The sequence below is a fragment of the Pinus tabuliformis genome, chromosome 7 (assembly GCF_031772625.1).
Source record: "Pinus tabuliformis cultivar Carrire ecotype Pingquan chromosome 7, CPIR1, whole genome shotgun sequence".
In the NCBI taxonomy this organism is placed as follows: domain Eukaryota; kingdom Viridiplantae; phylum Streptophyta; class Pinopsida; order Pinales; family Pinaceae; genus Pinus; species Pinus tabuliformis.
The window spans coordinates 2,065,134,320-2,065,140,319 of NC_142293.1; positions in this window are offsets into that span (position 1 = coordinate 2,065,134,320).

Consider the following 6,000-nt stretch of genomic DNA (forward strand, 5'->3'; position numbering starts at 1 on the left):
AGATATTAAAATAATTAATATTTTTAATGGAGTTCCTAAGTCTAAACTTAGGAAAAACGGAGCGCCCCCCCCCCCCCCCGATCCTGCTCCCAATCCGCGCTCTGGGCGGGAGCGACTCGGGAGCAAGTCGGGAGCGCGCTCCCATTAAAAAATTTGCGCTCCCTGTCATTTCGCGAAGCGAAGAAGGGAGCGTCGCTCCCGTTGCTCTGGGAGCGATCACTCCCAACCGCACCCAGTTATAAAAATCGCTCCGTGGACGAGAGCGGATGGCGTAGAATTATATAAATAAATAGATAAATTAATTAGAAGAACAAAAAAATATCCGGCGGGAAAAATATTGGTTTTTTTTATATATATTGAGGGAGGGAGGGTAGGAGGGTTTCATTATCATTGTGAGAGTGAGAGTGAGAGCTCAATTGAGATTGAGAGAGGATGAGAGTGAGGACTCAGGAGCAAGGAGAGAGTGAGAGAGAGCAAGGAGAGAGTGAGAAGAGAGCAAGGAGCAAGGGGAGATTAAAGAGCTTGCAAGGGGAGATTGGACGCCAAAGAGGTAGGCTCGCCGCTCTACAATATTGAATAGAATGTCTAACAATTTTTCTTAATGTTTATTAAATTATTCCTAATTTCTAAATAAATAAATAAATTTTTCTCTAGTTCCCATTCCCATTCCGTTTTTTTAAATTTTGCAGATTCAAAACTTCAAATTTCAAACATCATGGGTATATTTCTTGGCATTTTCTTCTTCTTGGTTCCTTTTTTTGGTTATTATGGTGCTGGAGAGTAGAAAAAGGAGGATTGAAATTGAAAATGAAAAAGGGGATGATGAAGGGGGGCATAGTGGATTTGATGAAAACCCCAGTGAGGAGGAGCTGGAGGAGAGTGAACATGAGTCAGCTCAAAAAACTAAACAAGACCAAACCCCATTGTGAAAATATGTTAATAGGCCTGAAGCAAGGAAAGGGGGTGCAACCACTAAATTTCATTGCCCCATTGCAACAATAATTACACAGGTTCATACACCCATGCCAGAAAACACCTCTGTGGGAAAATGCCATGGGATGGAGATAAACAAATAGGAATCAAAACTTGTACAGGTGTGTCAGCAACAGATAGAGCCAAATACATAAGGGAAGAGGAGGAAGTCCAATACAAATCTAAAACATCAAAGGGTTTCTTTGAACCAAGCTCACAATCACATGCACAAAGAACTCCTTCAAGATCCTCCCAAGGAAGTGAATATGGAGGCATAGGGTCACCAGGTTTAAGGCGTAGAACCATATCAGATTTCCTTGATGAAGGGTGTAGGAATGATGTGGATTCAAAAGTTTACAAGTTTCTCTATGCATGTGAGATACCATTGAATTTTCTCCGCTTACCTTATTGGCACGAAATGGTTTCTGCCATAAATGATGCCCCTAAAGAATACAAGAACCCTGGTATGACAAGGCAAGAACTGTTGGACTTGATCATGAAAAAGAAAAAATATCACATTCTTTGAATAGAATGACATGTTCTTGGACTGACCATGGGGTGTCCATTGTATCTGATGGATGGACAAATGTAAAAGGCAATCCATTGATAAGTGTTCTTGTTGTGTTTGTTAGTGGTGCCATCTTTCTTTCAATTCAAGACCGCCATCAACATTGCAAAACCATTACTTGAAACAAATGACCATGTTGGGCCATACAATGTCATCCAAGTCATCACTGATAATGTTCATAATTGTAAGGCAGCGGGAGCAATTATTGAGGATAAATACCCCAACATATTTTGGTCTGGGTGTTTGGTTCACACAATGAACCTTTTGATGCATGATATTGTTAAGAACAAAAACGAACATTACAAATGGATTGGTGATTTGTACAAGAAAGGCAAACAAATGATAAAATTTATTACAAATCATAGCAATACCCATGGCCTTTTCCGCAGTCACTCAAGATTGGAGTTGTTGAAGATTGCAAGGACTAGATTTGGTGGCTATTAGCCTATTACCTCACCTTCAGGCGCCTTTTGAAGGTAAGAGAGTCATTGGCTAGCATGGTATCAAGTCCACACTGGCAGGTATTAAAGGAAAGGGCTACAAATGTAGCTGATAGGCATGGTTTTGAACAAGTGGAGGAGGCCGCTCTTGATGGTATGTTTTGGGTACGTGTGAGGAAAGTATTGGATTTCACCAAGCCCATTTATCACATGATTCGATTTGCAGATACATATAAACCAGTGATTGGCGAGGTGTATGAGCAGATGGATACCATGTTGGGGCAAATAAAAGATATTGTTCATAACAATGATCCCAATTTGTACAAACTGATTCACAATTGTGTGTGTGTATGGTGAGATAAACTTAATGTTCCACTACATTGTTTGGCGTATATCCTTACGCCAAAATACTACTCTACATCTTGGGTGGGCCAACCTGCACCAGGGGGTGGGGTTAGGGCCAAACCTGTAAAGTTTTGTAGATGTTCTATGCTAAGAGCAATTTCACTTTTCTCACAGCAATCATACAAGTAGATAAGCAAAATGCAGATAGAACATATAAGCAGATCTTACAAAAGACAAATCAGAAACAAGAAAAATGAATGTGTTCGTTTCGGCAGTCAACAGGATGCTTCAACCAGCAAAGTCTCCTTTGGTTAGCCAGCCCAGCATGTGTCACAACAACCCTCCTGGTAGCTCGTACTTTTAGGATGAGAGAGGAAGATGTGAGTTCAGTTGTCTTCAAATTCTCTCCAACTTTTCCTGTATATATATCCATCAATGAGGGTGTGTGACACATCTGTTGGGCATGTGAGCCTACATTACAAAACTGGCTGACCTTGCACATATAATTTATTAAGAATAATAAATTCAAAATATAAGTTCTGCTCATCGGATTAAGACTATTTTTATATGGATTTTACACCTCTCAGAAAGAGGAATCCAACAAAAATATTAGCCTCTTAATCTGAGCATCAGAACATGGAGTTTGGACCTAGTTGTCCAATTTTAACACTCCCTCTCAACTAGGGAGAACTCCATCTATTAGTGCAATTAACATCGTGGGTCATCCCGCCGAAACTTGCTTTGCTGGCTTCTTTATTTCAGAACAGAAGTGGGTCAGTCACAAAGACATCATTCCTCGACTGACATAATCAGTCCAGAGGTCCCAGACCTCACAAATCTTGATCCCAGATCAAGTGGTTGGACCATGCCATCCTAGATAGAGAGTACGGCAATCTCTGATGCGTCCATCAGTCTTTGCTAATAGTCTCTAGCTTTTCCACACCTCATTAGCCAAATGAGAGGTACTTCCCATGAGCCCTGAACTCAATGGGTAGGATGCATACGGGGCACAGATTAAATGAGTGGCGAACCAGCTCAATAATCACAAGGGTGGGCAGAAGCATTATGAGTGCTTATAGCTCCGAGAAGCTATCCCCAAAGCCCCCAGAGCTCCCAGAGCTCATCGTCCAACAGGACCCACATCATAGGTCTTTCCACGACACCAAGACTCACGGAAGGTTAGGAACTTGACCTTCCCCAGGGGCTTAGTGAGAATATCCGCGACCTGCTCATCAGTTCCTATATGATCGAGCCTTACGGCGCCTCGCTGTACCATATCCCGGATAAAGTGGTACCTGATATCAATATGCTTGGATCGGTCGTGGAACACAGGATTCTCAGTCATATGAATCCACTCTGATTATCACAGAGTAATACAGTGGTATCTAGCACATGTTGGAACAGCTCACTAAAGAGCTTCCTCAACCAAACTGCTTCACAACAGGCCATATAGCAGCAATGTATTCGGCCTCCGCGGTGCTCAAAGCCACCGACTTTTGCTTCCTGCTCATCCATGAGATCGAAGCAGAACCAAGATTGAAAACAGCATCCAGATGTGCTCTTACGATCCACCACACTGCCAGCCCAATCGGCATCAGTATATCCCCGGAGTATCACACTCCCGCAGTGTATCTCAGCCCATGGTTTATCGTGCCCCGAAGATATCTCAAAAGATTCTTGGCACCAACCCAGTGAAAATGATGAGGCTCAACCATTGTTGACTCAAAGTATTCACTGCAAAACATATGTTCCGGAGGGTGTTCACTAAGAACATCAAAGCTCCTATGAGTTGACGATACTCAGTAGGATTGGCCAAGATAGGCCCTGCAGCGCTGCCACTCAACTTCTTAAAGTTGAGTTCCATTGGTGTCGACACGGACTTACAGTCACCATCCCAAATCTTTCCAGAAGCTTCACAACATACTTTCCTTGAGAAAGGAGAATCTTTCCAGGTCTCTGCCAGACCTCCAGGCCTAGGAAATAGTGCATCAGTCCTAGGTCTTTCATCTCGAACTCAGCAGCAAGCTCCCTCTTACATTGATGAATGAGAGGGTCATCACCTGTCAGGAAGAGGTCGTCCACATACAGCACTAGAATGAGAGGCTTTCCTTCCTCAACCTTAAAGTTAAGGTTTGGATCAGCATTGCTTCGAGTGAAGCCCAGCTTCATCAAGTAACTATCCATCCTCTCATACCAAGCTCTGGGTGCTTGCTTTAACCCATAGAGGGCTTTCTTCAACCTGCAGACATAAGTGTCTCGATCTTGAACTTCAAATCCCAGAGGTTGTTCTACATACACCTCTTCCTTTATTGCACCATGCAGAAAAAGCGGTCTTGACATCCATCTGATGAAGACTCCATCCTTGCGTAGCAGCAAGGGCTATGATGGATCGGATGGTGGTATATCGAGCCACAGTGCAAATATATCATCATAGTCAATTCCTTCCTTTTGAGAGAAGCCACGGGCAACAAATATTGCCTTAAACTTTTCAGCACTCCATCAGATCCATGTTTAATCTTGTAGAGCCATTTAGCGGTGACAACAGATTTGTCCTTCGGTCTCGGACCACATCCCAAACATCATTCTTCATAATAGCCTCATATTCTTCATGCATAGCATCCTTCCAGACTTGATGCTTGATGGCTTCCTTAAAAGATCCAGGTTCAGATTGTATAATAGTACTCATGGCAGCTAGATACCCTGGTATCTACACGGCTTCTTGCTTTCTCGGAATGTTCCCTTGGGGCAAGCATGACCCTCAGCATCTTCGAGGGTGTCCCTGAGCCATGATGGCCAATGTGTGGGGAAACCCTTTGATCAAATCTTCTTTTATCTTCAAAGTTCAGCAGAGAAAGAGAGAGAGAGAGTACATTTGCAACAGAAGTCAACCCTTTGACTTTCTCTAGATCTAAGCATAGATCATCTCCTATAATGAAGAGATCAGTTGAAGACATTCTGCTTCAAATGATTCTCAGGTGACTCCTTCACCTATCATCGTGCTGCATCTCGTCCATTTGCTGCACCTTACTGTGTATCACCATCATGCTGCCCATGATCATCATGCTGCTCATGATCATTGTGCAGCCCACCACACATCATGTTGTCCATGACCCTCATACATTATGCTGCTGCCCATGTGTCTTAATGCTGCCAATTCATTATGTAATGCTGCATCCAAGTATCACTGAGTTGTTCTCAACATCAAGCTGTCCATGATCATGCTTCCCATGCTCATGATCCTATCCATCATGTTGCTCATGATCTCATTCATCATTGTGTTGCCCATGCCTGTCCCTTAGAAGTTACCACAAAGGCGATCTCTGAATCTTCAACGAGATCAAGATCTTTACAAGAACTAGATCATGACTTTGTCACTGATCATTCTTGACACAACTTCTTCCACTATGCTGAGAATGTAACTATCACTGTCATCACTACAGCAGCACTTGACATTGCTTGAAACCTTTATCACTAATTCTCATTGTGCTAATATGCAGAGACTAAGGTTGCTTCTTAAGTATCATTGTGATCTCCATTAATCCAAGACAGGGAGAATAGTAAGGGATCACAGTTCTCATATCATACTATACTGGTCTCGCCATTATGCCAAGTCTGTCTTTCTGTTTCATGCCTCTTCAAGTATGCCTATTCCTGAGGTGAGAGGCATTATCATGT